General features: G+C 34.2%; 1 protein-coding gene across 2 annotated transcripts in view; it reads left to right on the top strand.

Annotated features, from left to right (window-relative positions):
- Positions 1-6,530: 6,530 nt before the first annotated feature.
- Positions 6,531-17,559, top strand: part of LOC117576686 (homeotic protein ocelliless) — a 34,598-nt gene continuing 23,569 nt past the window's right edge. For both annotated transcript variants that reach the window (XM_052001911.1, XM_052001910.1), the window contains exon 1: positions 6,531-6,753. The gene's annotated coding sequence lies outside the window, so the exon portion shown is untranslated. The remainder of the gene's footprint in view (positions 6,754-17,559) is intronic.

Below are 17,559 nucleotides of genomic sequence, written 5' to 3'. Positions count from 1 at the left end.
GCAGCAACCGTTGCAGGTTCCCAAACTGTTCAGACAAAGGGAGAGCTTCAACTCAAAGATGTTGCTGCTGCTGTTGCTGTTGCTGCTGCTGTGATGGTCAGCAGCTCCTCGCGCACGAATCGGTAGCCTAATCCCCTGTTGTACGACTAATAACATTGTTACGATTAATGCTTCGTTTTTTTTTTTGGTGTTTTTTCTTTCGATTTTTCTGCTGTGGCTTTTATTTATTTATGCTCTCGCATGTGCTGCCTGCTTCTTCGTCTTCTGCCTTGGCTTTTCTTATAAGAATTGGTCAGTATTGTACCCCCTCCTCGCTCCCCCCCACCCCTCTCCCCTCGCTGCTTGTGGCAAATGCAGCTACCGTGGCTGCCTCCAAAATCAAGTTTCATAAAGATGCCTCTCGAGGCGAGACTTTGAGTCGCAGTCGCAGTTGCCTCTGTGTAAACGTGTAAGTGTGTGTGTCTGCCTGTGTGTGTTATTGTTATTGTGTGTGTGTGTGTGTGTGTGTTGTTGTTTTTTTTTATCTTGAAAAGAATTCGTTTGATATTAGCGCTTGCGCTGCTTCATATATCAAAAATTATTATGACGATTTTATGCGTTCGAAATGTCGTCTCATTATTAAACAAAAAGCCCAAAAGCAAAGCAAAATACACGAAAGAAGGCAACACACACACATGAAAATAAAGAAAAAATCTACATGCATATAAAACTGAGACTGAACAGCAGCAGCCAAAGAGTTTTGTAGTCGCAACAGTCGAAGATCGTTTTTTTTTCCATCTTTTCTGTATGTTGGACTCTTAAAAGATCTTTTGTATTATTGATTTTTGTTGGCAGTGAGTGGAACCGCTGTGTGCCCCACTGCTCTCTTTGCATAGCTCACACACACACACACACACACACACAAAAAAGAAAAAAACATATACAAAAATTAATTATGAGGCGTCGACCATGGGTAATATATGCATGACCCATCGAGGCCCGAGACAAGCAAGCCAATTTGTAGGCCCATTGCCAAAATATCAAAAAAAAACCAAAGAAAAATAAAAAGACACACAAAATAACAACGAAAAATCTGAAATCAAAAATAATAATAAATAAAAAGCATAATAATCATAAAACGCTGAAGTTTGGGGCTAAAACATCAAAACTCTAACGCTAAATAGCAAGTGTTGTCAGCCTCCGTTTCCCCTTCTCCCCCCTCTCTTCTCCTTTCCATTTTGGTTTGAGAAAGCGTCGAGTTATTGAAGCTTTGGGTTATTTTATTATTCTTATTATTATTTCATATTTTTTGTTGGTTGTCGTTTTCATTTTATTGGTTTCCATGCGAAACAAAGCCGGAGAAAAACCTACCGAAAAAAAAAACGACGTTGAAACTTCTTTTGCCGGGAAGCTACCTGATGGCATTCTTCTTCTTCTTCTTCATCATCTACTACTCGCTTTTGTTGTCCGTTTTTTCGTTGTTGTTGTTGTTGTTGCATTCCCCGTTCTCGTTGACGTCATAAAAATTTCCTTTAGCGGCCACCGGAAATGCCGCACAATGGACATAGATAGAACTACACACACACATAACACTCACACACTCACACACACACACACACACACACACTGGAACGTAAGCAGCTATTCGAGTCGCTCGCTTGGCACTTTATATTATTTACAGTTGCTGCACGCTCGCTTACGCCGCGTATACGCAATTTGATATTGACTTTTATTTGATTGCTTTCAATCCAACTACTGCACCGCTGTCCCTCTCCCCCTCTCTCCCAATCACCCTTCCCTCAATTCTCTCTTCATCTGTCTGCCATTCGCTCTCTCATCAATACAATCATAAATATTAATAGTTCTCGTTGCTGGGGAAATGTTCTACGGCAATCTTCTTATATTTGAACTTAGATGACATTTATAGAACTTGCTTCCACATGTTGCAATAGACAACAGTCAGGCAGAGGAACAGACGAACAGACAACATTATTATTGTCGTCATCATTACAAAGACTTGAGCACATTTCTCATTTTCTACGCTAAATATGTAAAGGGATTTTCGCCACATTAACTTTGCTCTTTTTGTTTAAGTTGGAAGTTTGCTAAACCTAAATATGAAGCTCTAATTATTCGAAAGTTCTTCATCATAGTTTTCTTTTCTTTAAATTTAAAGTGTTTTACTTTTTAATTAAGTTAATTTAATTTTCTTTTGGATTTTAGTGTTTTTTTTTCTTCTTTAATTTTTTGGTGTCGTACATTCTAATAATGTATTTTTTTTATTAGATTTCATTGTGTTTTCTTTAAATTTAAGTTGTCTTACTTTTGAATTTTATTATCTTTGAATGTCTAACTTTTTGATAATGGTAATCTTTTGCCTTTTTCTTTAAATGTATGTCAAGTGGCTTAATTTTTATGTGATGTAATGTAATGGATATTTATTATTTTTGTCGTTAAATTTAAAAGTTTTTCGATTTTTGATTTGTTTTTTCTTTCTGAATTTATTGCCTTTATTCTTAAGTCTTTTTTTATGATATAAATCTATTGCTTATATTTCGTTACATATAAAATGTTTAACTTTTGTAATATTAATTATTTTTCATTACACTTAAAGCCTGCAAAGCCTTATTTTGTTTAGTATAAATATGTAATTTGATAAGAATTTAAGTATTTTTTAGATATAGATACCACTAACCTTAAAACTTTAGTATCGAATTTTGTTTAAAGACAAAAATTATTAAATTAAAAAGAGTATAGTATAGAGTAAAATGTTGTCTCTATCATAATAATTGAAAAGTATCATACAAATGAAATGTCTATTTTATATCTTTATATATATTTTACCAAATCAACTAACAAAAAGAAATTATAAAAATAAAACGTTATATATTTTTGCGTATTGCGCACTGCTATTTTAAAGAACACAGGTGCATGTACTTGCAGAAGATAAGATTACTATAGTAAAGAAATAAATTGATGGGAAATATATTTTAAATGTAGGAGTTTTAATAATGAATTTATACATATATGTAGCTGCTGGCATTATCTTACAAGTATTCTATAATACAATTATCAAGAAGAATAAAAATTACATATATTTTGAAATGTTATTTATCAATAACTGGAAAAAGTGAAAGACTTTTATATTTAAAATTTTTGAAATTTAAATACTGATATTATTTCTTTGGAGTTGAACTTTTTTAATAAGCCAGTTAAGCTTACGAAAAGATGAAAAGTAATGATTTTTGTTCAATATATTATCTAAACTCAATTTCAATAAGACTGTGATTAGTTTAAAACACTATTTATAAGAAAGGCATTTGAAGAGCTTGTTCTAACATATAAGACAGAGACAGAGACTCAAGTGTGAATTAAGTTTTATGTTTGATGGAAGACGGATTTGCAAACCTCTTGCCACTTTCCTCTTCCTCTTCAGTTGTTTTTCCATTACCACAACTGCTTATAATGTGCCCAAGAAGAGTGCCACAAGAAGAAGAAGAAGAAGAAGAAGAAGAAGGAGAAGAAGATGATGGGTAATAATAACAACATTTAATAAGTGTTAGCTGTAACTGATGAAAAATGTATAAGCAAATTGAAGGTAGAAACGGCAACTGCACAAAGTTTAGCGACAACAACAACACACATGTGTGTGTGTGTGGTTTAGTGTGCGTGTGTGTGAGTGTGTGTTGGTGTGCTTAAAACCGGAAAAATGGAAATTGGTAAGCAAGCGAAGCAAACTGAGCATGGGCTAGAAAAGCGAGCAGGCGGAGGGTGGCCACAAAGAACAGGCAATGGCAGCAGACAGAGAAGGGGATACGTGTAAGAGTTGGAGTGAGAGAGAGCAAAGGAGCGAGAGAGAGAGAGGGAAGCAAACTGGGAATCAAGTTGCGTGTTGGATTGGCGAGGTTTCCTGTTATTACAGCTCCATGAAAATACTCTACAGAAAAAAACCGCAGAAAAACTACTGAAAATTCGATAAGAAAATTTGTTAACTCAAGTTGAAGTTATTCGTGGCATATTATCAACACTTTTTAACGATAACACTAAGCGTGTTTGTGATCGAGTTTATGGAACTAATTTATGAAAATTGTAAATGTTGAGCAACTTCATTTCGTAGAAATATGTCGTAGTAATGTACTTCTGTATCGATATACCAAATATAGCTTTCGGTATATTTTTGCGGGATATTAAGTTGGTATATTTGTAGAATATAGTTTTATTGAAACTGGTACTATATTAATTAACCAAATATAGCTTTCGGTATATTTTAGTATTTTTGTCGTATATTTTTGGTATATTTGTGAAACATGGCGTCGGTATATTTTGGTATTTTTATATTAAGTTGGTATATTTGTAGAATACATTTTTATTGAAACTAGTAATATATCGATATACCAAATATAGCCTTCGGTATATTTTAATATTTTTGTGGGATATTAAATTGCTATATTTTTAGAATATAGTTTTATTGAAACTAGTACTATATTTATATACCAAAGACAGTTTTCTGTATATTTTAGTATTTTTGTCGTATATTTTTGGTATATTTGTGAAATAAGGCTTTATCGAACATGTGTGGGGGTATTTCACTTTTTATCTATTCAATTTGATAACTTCAATATCAAATAACATTTTGTTATTATATTTATATTTAAAATTGAATTATTATTTTATTTGTACTTGAGTTCATTCTTCCTCATTAATTGTATTTGTGCTATTTGTATTCTATTTATAAATTATTAAGCATTGCCAACGTTTATACATTTACTTTATTTTTTATTGACAAGGATTAAAGTACTTTTAATAAAAAGAAATTACATACATATGACATGATCAAAATAGTAAAATTAAGTATTAGTAATTAAACTTTAGCTGGCAGTGCTAGCAAAAAAATAAATAAATTAACAAATAAAAAACTTAATAACTAAATAAGTAAATGAATGAAATTTAACATAAATTTATTGAATAAATAAAAAAGTGAAATAAATGGATGTGTTACACTAAAAAACATTTACAAAAAAATATATCATCCAAAATGTATATCACTTTGAATATGTTATAGTGATTAAATCGAGATGAGTTATTAATTATCACAAAGGAGAGCAAAAGAAAGAGTATTTGTGGTGCGGCAATGTGCATTATTATTGTTGAATGTCTTTTGCGTTGTATGTTGTTTGTTTTTTCCTTACGGTAAGGAGGTAAAAGTATTTTCACCTTTTACGCTGAAATGCATTCAATTAAAAACTCGGCAAGGCACCGCGTTGTCTGTGTCGGCTGTCGACTCTCAACTGCTGTTGTTGTTGTTCTGCTCCTCTCACTTTGACTTACCCCAAAACGCACACACTTACTCTGAAAACCAAACTCGAACCCGAACCCGAACCCGAACTCAAATTCAAAACCTAAACCCATTCCCATCCCATTCCCATTTCCATTCGCATTCGCATTCTCATTCCCATTACCCGACCAACTAGTTCTCGACTTGCACTCGTGTTAATTGCGCATGCTTGCACACACGCACACCCAGCCAAAGATCTAAGTATGTGTGTGTGTGTGTGCTTATCGTTGGGCTATATCTCGACTGTGGGCTGTGGGTCTGCTGGTAACCCGATGTGCAAATAGCCTGCAGCAAGCACCGCAACGCAACGCAAAAAAGGAGCAACAAGCGCCTTCGGCAAGGATCGATAAGAGTTTTTCCTTTTGTGTGTATGTGCGTGTGTGTGTGCCATACGATATGCAATTATTTGGCAATTACTTTAAGGGCTGCTGCTGCTCGTCTTTTGCTGCCCAAATCGATCGGCAATCAATCGATCATTGCGGTTTCTCGGTTTCTCTTTTCTCTCTCTCTAGCATCTTATGCATACCTAGTTATCCTTTTTCCTTTTCTTTGCCTTCCCTTCCTTGTTTTTCGCACTGTTTGCCAGAGGCGTTGACACCGATCACATCTCAGTCCGCAGTCCGCAGTCCTCAGTCCCATTGTTCTTTTTTTGTTTTTATTTTTTTGCACATTCCTCGTCGATCTCAAGTGGTTCCGTTTTGCAGTTCTTTGCATTGCGAATGAGAGCTCGAGGGGCGTTTATTGTGGGCATGTCCTTTGAATGGGCATTGTTAGAACACCCAAAGCGAACACACACACACTTCGAGCCTTGTGTTGTTTGTTGTTCTCTGTGTGGTCATCGAAAAGAGTGTCAAGCTGTCATTGAATTTGGGCGTTGCCATCAATTTGGGCGCCTTTCAACAAAAATGATTTATTATTCCAAAAATTGTAAAGTATTGATTTAGATATAATGTGCTAACAAATATATGAAGTTTGTTTTTATAATATTTAAATGTTCTATAAATTTTAAATGCAATTAAGTAAAATATCCACTATCTATTTTCATTAACACAATTTTCTACAAATATACCGAAAATATATAGCAAAAATACTAAAATATACCGAAGTTTGGTATATCGCCATTACACTACATTTCAAATATACCATAGCGTACAAAATATACCAGATTGTCAACCAAAGCAACTAAAAACCTTAGTAAGTAGGCGTTTTCCCCCATTCAAAAATATTTCGTAAATTACTAATACAATTTTTATTTGATCGCAAACAAATTCATTATTTTTATTATAACCATCAGTCCAATGTTGAATTTCCTTGAATGATAGATAAATAGCATAGATATCAATGGACAGATGGATAGAATATTAATGTGACGTCTTTTAATTTGAAGACAAATGGACAAATGGACAAATGAATTGGAAAGTGAAAACATCCTTATTAAAGTAAGTCTTAACTGTTTGTATTGCGTTACTCCATCTAATAATTCGAACGTTTACTAGTTTAAAAATAAGAAGAAGCGTTTGTATAGTTACGATAAGAACTTCAGCCTAACAGCAAGTTATATCTATAAAGTTACAATGATAAAGATTGTTTTCAAAATATTTGTAAAAATTGTTTAGCTTTCAAATTTGCGTCTTTTACTTTTTAAAGCGTTCTTTACAGTTTTCTAATTTTAAGTGTAAGTTGTCAATTGACCTGTACTCTTTATTTTATTCTTTTCAAACGCTTGTCAATATTTCTTCACATAAATATCAATAAAATGTTCTGTTGATTTAAACAAATATACAAGTTTTCCGGCAATTATCAAACATTTAGGTTAACATAACTAAATTATGAGAATAAATTTCCAAAATGTAAAATATTAATGTATATTAGAACTTCTAATGTTTATTTCTAATGAAAATGAAATAAATCTGATTTTATATTAAAGTATCTAAAGATAATAATCATATAATGAATATGTCAATACATCAATCAACATTTTGCAAGATTACAAAAAGAATAAAAAGAAATCTGATTTTATATTACTATTACTATAATATGTATAGATCTTATAGATTACGATCTTATCAGAGCTGAATTTCAATTAATTTTACAAGATTATTCTTCTAGATCTAATTGAAAATGATATAATATATATTTCGAGTGCTGAATTAGAATGCAATTTGCAAGATTTTGTTGAACTGCATTTGTAATTTCGTTAAGTCGTCTTTAGTTTGTTTCGTTCGCTGACTTTTCTCGTATCTCGTCCGTTGTGGCTTCTCTTAATTTGGCACTCGCACTTTCACTCTGCTGCAGCCACATTAACCCTTCACTGCCGCTGCCTGCCCCCCCCCCCCCCCCTTTCAGCTCACCCCCCATCACTCTTCGGTTCGCTCTCGCTTTTGGCTGTCATGCACCTGCTGCTCATTTAATGTCATTAAGCGGTAATTCTCAGCATTTGCTTCATCTTTTTTGTCATATTTATTGTTTTGCTTTCTAACTAATTTTTGTTGGTTGTTGCGTTTGTCGTTGTCATTGTTGTTGTGTGTTGTGGTTGTTGTTGTTTAAATGGATCAATTGAAAGGCGGCCAACAAAAAGATATTGCTTATGGATATTTGGGATAACTTCTTCTCATTCTTTTTTTTGGCTACTCATCGCGCATCTCGCATCCAGGCCATAAATTGCTCTCGCTCCCGCTCTTCTCTCTCTCTCTCTCTCGTTCATTCGAGTCGCTGCTCCAAACAAGTCCAACAAATTGACAACTCAGGAAATGAAGCATGACATTGCACTGTCTCGCAACGCTGCAGCAGCAACAGTAACAGCAATATCAACGGATCGGATCGGATCGGATCGTTGCATACATATTTTTAATGATTGACAGGCTGAATCGCGGAGGCAGCAGGCAGGCGACTTCGTCGTCGTCGTCGTCGTCGTCGTCGTCCAATGGCAGCTAACCAAACTAATTTGTGGCAAGATCATGCCAGAGATATAGTCATACATATCACAGCAAGCGATCTTGGGACCAAAAAGCAGAAAACGACGTTCAACTCGAATTGGCTGCGTGTGAGTTCAAGCAGAAGCTGAGACGACGACGACGCAATCGCTTGACTGTCACTCAGTCATTCAGTCAGTCAGTCAGTCAGTCCGAGAGTCAGCACTCTATATAGTTTGCATATATATATATATATACAACATTATGTTGTATATAGTCGAGGCATACTTTGTCTAAGCGTTGGTCGCCAGCAGCGCACGCTGAAATAAATCAACTGGCACACTGTGTGGAAGAGAAGCCGTGAAGCACATGGAAAAAAATTAGTTTCATCAAGGCAGGATTAGTGTCAGAAACGTGTTAAATGGACTGAAGGGTATATGATGAACGGCTGTGCAACAACTCACTGTGCTCACTCACTCACACACTCACACAGCCAGACAGCCAGCCCCAAAGATGAGGTTGAGACAGCCACAGCAGACACAGACGTAACTGAGTGACCGACCACAAATCTCAAAGCACTCCACAAATGATTCCAAGACTCGGATTCGGACTCTGTGACTGCGACTGCGACTGCGACAGTGGCTGTCGATCAAGCCAAGTTTTGATACCCGGCACCCATGGGGTAAAAGGGTATTATAGCAGATGCAGAAGAAGGCATCTCTGACACTATAAAGTATGTATATTCTTGATCAGCGTCAACAGCCGAGACGATATAGCCTTCTCCGTCTGTCTGTCTGTCTGTCCGTGATCCTGGATCTCAGGGAGTATAAGAGATATATCATAATTATTTCTACGCGCAGATCAAGTTTGTTTCAAATTTTTGCTACGAAAACTAAAGTCCCTCGCAATTTGACAAATAGAGTCACGATTTTTGGTACAAGCAACAATAATACTTAGTTGCTTTGGCTGACAATCAGGTAGATTTTGCACTCTATGGAATATTTTAAATGTAGTACTATATTAATATACCAAATATAGCTTTTGGTATTTTGTATTCTATGGAATATTTTGAATGTAAAATTATATCAACATTCCAAATAAAACATTTGGTATATTTTTCAGTATTTTTGTGGTATAATAATTTGGTATATTGCAAATACCACTCTGGTATATTCTGTCATATGTGGTATATTTTGAATGTAGTACTATATTAATATACCAAATATAATATTTGGTATATTTTCAGTATTTTTGTGGTATAATAATTTGGTATATTGTAAATACCACTCTAGTATATTGTACCATTTTTGGTAAATCATGAATGTAGTACTATATTAATATACCAAATATCAGTATATTTTTAGTATATTTGTGGAATATTAACTTGGTATATTTTAACATTAATACCGCAATGTTTTGATCTCAATGTTAAAATATTATGTAATGGCTAACGGGTATCTCACAGTCGAGCACTGTAACTCTCTTACTTGTTGTTGCTGCTGCTTTGTCTGATCTACAACTGGGCAGGTTTCTTCCTCTTCGATGATTTTTTACTGCGCTCCGCTCTCTGCGTGCGATCGTTTGTTATTGTTATTGTTGCTGCTGCTGCTGCTCTCTTTTAACTGATTTATTTGTTTTTGTAATTCAAGTCAGTTTTATTAATGAAAATCGCTGCACGGGAAAATACTTTTTTTTCGTTGGAGGGGAAAATGATACATAAACGATTCTCTTTTCACAGACGGAAGACGGAAATGAAATTTGAGCTTATTTCTTAAGTTATAAATTGCTATGAGCTTCAAAATTTGCATGCATAACGATTTATTTAAAGTTTAAACCAATTATAAACGTAGCCTTTTATTTTATTTAAATCGAAATCATTCAAGCTTAACATAATTAGATCATTCTGTTTAGGTTAATAGACAGCTGTGAATCTTTTGAATATCACATAATTTCACAAAGAAGAGCTGCTCTTAATTTTTATTATTGTAATAAGTTTAGAGGCAATCAGTTTGCCATAAATTCGCACAAAATCTTTCAAATTTCATTCGATATGCAGCCAACAAAAGTCGAGTCGATTATTTAAAGACAGACAAATCGATTGTTGAACTATTTATGCAAAACATCAGAGAGTCTTTTTTTCGGGGAGCATAAATTAAACTTTCGCCTACTAACGATGGCACTTTTGTGAATTTAAACACATGCTTTTGATATGAAAAAGATCTATCAAAATGAACTCAATTTATTGACAAACACTCATAAACAGTTTTGTGCACAATTCATGCAAAATTTTATAGTTTTCATTTAAGTTTATAAGGTAAAGATTTCTTTCAGAAATTGCAATTTATGCATTGCTTTTATTGTTGTATATTAAAGTGATGAATACATAATAAACATATATTTTAACCAGCAATTTTCCATTTTTAGTTTACTTGCTATTATGTATAGGTTTTGCCTTCAATTGAAATGATTTTTACATCAATTTTGCAATAGAATTTGTGATATTCTGTAGAGTTATATCAAAGTAATCAGTTTTACTATGAAAAAACTTTATCTAAATTTATTATTTTAGAATCGTAAATTTATTGTATGAATTGGTGCATTTGTTGCTAAGTAAATTCAATTCATTTCGCAATGATAATGTTATAATTAATGAATGAATAAATAGCTAAGGAAATGATATAAATATTTATAAGAAGAAAAAAGTTTGGTAAAATAAAGTTTTAGATTGAAAGATTTAGATTAAAATTTGTATATTTTTCTTCAAAGCAGTTCACTTAATGCACTTTAATAGCTTAATTTATAGATGCTATTATCAAATGCAGTACTTAAGAATAGTTCATTGTTGATCGATACATTATTATATAGACTATTTTGTTTGTTTAATACTAATACTAAGAAAGAATACACAGCAAGAAACAAATCTAGATGGAAAAGAAGATTGGAAATCTTGATTGAAGATTTTTTCCATCTTAAAAAAAAAAGATTTTATAAGTTGAAATAATATATTAATAATTTAGAAATCTTATCTTGTCTTCAGCAACAGCTATTAACAAACATTTTCTTCCAACTTTTATGGCTGTAACTGTAGCGCATTTAATTCTGTATTTACAATTATTTAAGTAGTTATTGAATGCCAACGAATGCCCAAGCGATTAATTTACCCATAATCAGAGTCAGAGTTGTTTGTCACCTTGACTTCTGATTGTTGTATTTTTGGGGTTTATGTTGAGCGACAACGTTGATGAATCCTTAAGAGCGTCGTCGTCGTCGTTGTCGCAAGTGGTAATCGCTTATGGTGCAAATGATGTGAGTTGTCGAGTTTGAGTTGGAATCCAACCACCCAGAAAGCAAACAAACGTCTAACTTACAACGCAAATCTCAGTGCTTGATTTCTCCCCTCCGAATCTGGAATCGGACTCGGACTCGAACTCGAACTCGGAATCGGAATCGGAATCGAAGTCGTGCTGCCATATGGCAAGTGGATTGACATAACTTAATTGCCAGTGAGGAGGAAACCGCCCTTAAGCTACATGCCACTCGGCAAACAACAAGCGAGAAGCAAGACAAACCCAAAAAAAAAAAAAAAAAAAAAAAGGAATGCAAAGAGAATTTGTTGCAAGGGGTAAAAGCGGCAGCAAAAGCATTTGGTTTTGGCTGGTGAAATCATAAAACGAAATCTCATTATCGAAAACGTGATAATCGCTGATAATCGTCAATGTTGTTGTTGCTGATGATATCGAGCTCTCGAGCTCTGAATCTTTGGCAAAACTGAACTGCGATTGGGATTGAGACGACGACTGAAACTGGTTGCGAGGGGTTTCAATTACCAAAAACCCATAAATCCGTTAGCTCAAGTAGCTGCTACGTTTTTGGGGGCAGCTTTATTAAGTCAGCATGGATTTGGCAAAAGGCGTAAAGCCGTCGATGAGGCTGCTTCCTTCAGCTTCAGCTTCTGTTTCCAGTTAAATTTTGTGTCTTGAACATGTGCTACCTGACACACATACAGAAAGAAGATCATAAACTCATAATCACCTCTGGTTCACTCTGGTCTGGTAATTATTAGGGCTCGCAATTGGAGTCCCATGCCGAGTCCTTTTCTTTCTTTCTCTCGCGTCTCAGATTAATGCGCTCGCATTTTTATTGTTTCCGCATGCTTTTGGCCTGCCCCGAAACAATGAACGCGATTAAGGCGTTTATCCAGCTAACCGCAGCAGCCGCAGCGTCCTCGATTGCAGGTCGTCGAGTCGCCGAGCTGTCGAGTTGTCGTGGTTCAGATGCCAGAGTCCACGTTCAGGTCCAAAAACCGCCCGGAATGCGGTTAATCCTTTTGCTATTTTCTATGTCGCGCGCTCTCAAAGCCGAAGTCCGTCTAGCAGTCTCTCCATCTCTCAATCTCGGGTGTCAGGTAGTTCAACTCAACTGTTTGCTGGCCCTTGTCTTGTCTTGGCCCGGCATTACCGAAACTTGTGCAGCTTACGCGGACTCTTTATCGAGTGTTGCTCTAACTTTGCTGTCTCTCTCTCTCTTTCTCTCTGCACTTGCGCATCCTCAAACCTCAAACCTTTTCTTTTTTTTTCGCATGCAGTGCGTTTGTGTCGCGCGCGCCGAGCCACTTTGCGGTTTGAGCGCTTAACCGCATCATAAAACCATCACAAAATATAAAAGTAAACCATTATCATCATCACGAACGCACGACGGTGGTCTCTCAACCCTCAGTCTCAGTCTCAGTTTCAACCTTAGCCAGGCTTTTCTCTCTCTCTCCCTCTCTCTCTCTCCCGCTGTGTCCGCCCGCCTGACTGTCTGACCGTTTGACCGTCTTTGCACCAGCTGCATTGATCCTTTTGTTGGTTGCATTTAGCCGAGTTGCAGCAACGTTTTAATGAACGGAACTCGAAACGCGAACTCAACTAAAATTCCACTTGCCTTGGTTTTTCACATTTTCTCTGGCTGCTGCCGCCTTTTCCATTTCCCATTCAATGATGCCTTTAGACTTTTTCCAAACTCATTTGTTAAGATAATGATGTCAAGAGATTGCATCGAAAAGATGACAACGCTCACAAAAACCGATGGAACATAACTTAATCAAATGATTCAATAATAATTAAGTTATTTTGTATAGATACTTCGAATTTTTTTTCTTTGATTAGCAAACATATGACGAAACAAGTAAGAAAGCTACAGTCGAATGTACTCGACTGTGAGATACCCGCACACATTTTGAATAAAAGCAATATATTTTGCGGTATTTTTCTCAAAATATACCGAATATACTGCAAAAATACTAAAAATATACCAAATGGTATGTTTGGTATATCTATATAGTACACCATTCAAAATATACCATAGACGGCACAATGTGCCAGATTGTCGGCCAAAGCAACTCAGACCCCTAGTAAGCGTTTTTGCTCATACAAAATTATTTCTTTAATAACTTCCACAATTTTTATCTGAACCCAAATTTTCAGGAATCATAACTACTGTAGTAATTATTGTATGTACCAAAATTCGTAACTCTAGCTTTAAAATTACACTTGTTATTCGGTTTTTTTGATTTGCGGGGGCGGAAGTGGGCGTGGCAAAAATTTGATACAAACTTGATCTGCGTGTAAACATAACAAATGCTGTCGAAAAAAATTATAGCTCTATCTCTTATAGTCTCTGAGATCCAGTGTTTCATACGGACGGACGGACAGACACACAGACGGACAGACGGACATGGCTATATCGTCTCGGCTGTTGACGCTGATCAAGAATATATATACTTTATAGGGTCGGAGATGTATTTAAGTATTATTGGACATTTATTAAGTTATTTACACAATCGAATTATTTCAATTTCTCATTTAATTTTTCAAATTAAAGCCTAACCAAATTGAATTGTTGATCAAATCATATCTTTTAGTTGTATGCTGACCATAAATATTTATTAATGATTTAGAAATATTTTTATTTCATTATATATATATTATATTTCTTTTATTCATTTTTGTATTTTCATAAATTTAATAATATAATTTGATAAAATTCATTATTTTGTTTGTTCCGTAATTCATTCTGGTTTAATTTTTGTTATATTATTGTTAAATTTTTTTATTTTTCATTTGCTGAATAATATTAAAATACTTAAAATGATTAAGGCTCTATTGACTTCAATTTTAGTTCACCTCAAATTTAAGTCCAATTAAATTGAATCCCTGAGTAAATTATGTCTTTTATTTGTGTGCTGAATGAGTTGTCATTAATATTTGATTAAGAAACATAATTTCATTACTTTATAGTTGTATATTAATTAATTCATATTTTTGTTAATTTTAAATTACATTACTACATAATGCGACATTTTAAGTAATGTATATTGCGACCTATAAATTGACTACAATTTTTGATAATCGTAATGAAAATATTCAAATGACAAATACTAAATAAAAGCTAATTAAGCAAATTCCATACTTTCCCCTTTTGTCATTTATTCTGTCTTCTTTTAATCTCTTTAATCTTCGCTAAGGATCGTGAAAAAGAACATCAAATCAAACTGTCAAGCGGACTTTCATTTCAATCAAACATTGGTTATTTTTAATGCAATCGTTTATTTGCACAGCGATGTCAATAGACATCAAATATTACTCATACGCCACGTCCACATTTCAATTGAGTTGGATTTGTTTTTTTATATTTTGTGGATTTTAGTGTGACATTTGCAGCTGTCACACATTTCACACTTTCTGTTGCCGCTGTTGCTGTTGTTGCTGCTGTTGCATGCAACTTAATCATGATATGTATGCCACGCCCCCAAGACTCGCGAGGCAGACAATAAAAGACAACGGCTCAGGCGCTAATGAAATTTACTGGCTTGAGTTGCCTCTGGACACGCGCCTACGACAGCGCCTAATGAATGTGCAACAGTTGCAGTGGCAGTGGCAGTTGTGGCAACGTCTGGTGGCAATAAAAAATCAGGCAAACGAATTGTCGTTAATCAGCGCTCAGGCGAATGACGAAGTTAAAGTCCCAAGTCCCAAGTTGAAGTCGCAGTCGAAGTAAAAGTTGTGAACTCTTGTTGTTGTTGTTGTTGAGTGCAGTAGCTAAATACCCACACACACACACACACACACACACCACACACACACACACACACACACATACAGTTTGAGTAAATCTCCACCTTGCCCATATTCTCCATTCTCAGCTCCTTTCGCGCCTGCAATCAAAACTGTCGCCTATGAAAAATGTGCAGGGCAATGGCGTCGAACCTTGCAAACATATGCAGCAACTACAACAACTATAACAACACACACACACATACACACACACACACTTTACACCCACACTCGCACATGTCGCTTCAGTTCAGTTTAGTTCTCAATGTTTGCATTTTTTATGCCCAACGACAACAACAGCAAAAAATTGCCATTTTTACCAAAGTGTAGTTAAAGCAGCGCTCACAATAAATATAGCTACGAAAATAGTATTTGAATGTGCATATATTTTCCTTCCCTCTCTCACCCACTCTCCCTCTCGCTCTCTCTCTCTCTCTCCCTCTAGCTGTGTTTCTGTTTACTCGAGCGAGCTGTCAATAAATTTGTTGCATTTATTTTACACTCTTTAAACTGCATACCCTTCTCGCCTAAGCCGACAGAAATGGAGTATTAGCTGCTCAATAATAAATATACTCAATAATCGATACTAGTTCCATAAATTTGCAATTCTGCATAACAATTATTACAGCATTTCTTTCTGCTCAACATTGATTTTCATTTACAGAACATTTGTTGAATCAACTATGTAAAATATATTTTAAAGCATGTATATTTAAATATATCCATTTTTAATGAAAGCAGAAAAGTGTGATATTAATTTTAAAATATACCTAATTAATATACTAAATTATACCAAATGCTATATTTGTTATATTGCAATTACACAACATTCAAAATACATACATACTATAAAGTGTTATACTGAAGTCTATATTTGGCATATCAAAATATACCAGATTAGTAGCCAAAGAAACTAAGAACCGTAAAAATTAAAAAGTATTTCTTATATAACTTCTTCTATTTTTATCCGATCCCAACCAAAAGTTTAGGAATTATAAAAATTATAGTTATTATTAAAGTAAAAATCGATTACATACCGAAATATATTTTTATTTTGAGTAAAGATGAATCTTAAAGCTCTTTATTACCACTTTTTTTGGAACTAAGAATGATTTTGGAATTGTCTTTCTATTTGAAGATGTTTACAGCTTTGGATTAACACTATATTTAGAGGTAAGATGCATTTTCGTATATTTTTCTGTTTTACAATAAAATATTATATATAAATTTGTTCATTTTTTGGTTTGCATACGAATTCGTTAATTCTTGCAATTATCTTAAGACAGAAAAATAATTTCAAAATCATTCTTGGCTTTAATTAAAATGCTTATCAACAGATACAAGATTCATCCTACCTCAAAATAAAAATATGTTTTTGTATAAGCAATTCTAAATATTGATTGATTTTCTTGTTTTTAAACTTAGATTTTATATAATTGTATAAATATATTTTCTCTTTAAAAATTATATATGTTATTTATTTTGATTGATTTTCGTTTATACATAAATATATACTATATAAAATAGAGTTATATATAAATATACATTACATATTCTTAGCTTTTTTTCTATTAAAAGTTGACCTTAATTTCTTCAAATTTTACAGGACATTTACCGAGTCAGTTATCACGTTTTTTTTTTTTTTAATCGCCAGCGAATCAAGTATTCCAGTTATGCAAATGCATAGTTAATGACCCTGTCTGAGGGCTATTAGCTAAGCATGGGATTTAAAGTTTATTGAGTGTCAGTGCTTGGATGTGTGTGCATAAATTGCCAAACAAAAATAAAACTCAGCTCAACTTACATTTAACCCAGTGTGCTGTGTGTTTTTCTTCTTCTTCGTTGCGTAACTAAAAAAAAAGTTTCCTCTTTTCGTTAGCGATAAATAAAATCAACAACAAAGTTTCATTTTAAAGTGCCAGTTGCAAGCACAATTAATGCGAAACTCGAACATTTTCTCTCATCATTTTTTCTATTTTCCTTCTATTTTTTTTTTCGTGTTGTGTGTTTTTTGAATGCCCCAAATTGTATGCTAAGCTGTCGTAATGGTAATTGTGTCTGTATTTCTCCGCATTCTCCGATTGCGAAGGCCGATTACGGGGCAAACTTCGAAGTACACATCAATTAGCCGCAACAATTTAATTTCCAGCCCCAGTCAAATGAGAGAAAATTTACAAGAAAAATCCATAAAGCGAAAAAAGCAAAAAAAAAAAAAAAAAAAAACTGCGATATATAAATG

Source organism: Drosophila albomicans, chromosome X (genome assembly GCF_009650485.2).
Source record: "Drosophila albomicans strain 15112-1751.03 chromosome X, ASM965048v2, whole genome shotgun sequence".
NCBI classification, from domain to species: Eukaryota; Metazoa; Arthropoda; class Insecta; order Diptera; family Drosophilidae; genus Drosophila; species Drosophila albomicans.
The sequence above is the reverse complement of the archived record's forward strand: the minus strand, read 5'-3'. Positions and strand labels throughout refer to the sequence as shown.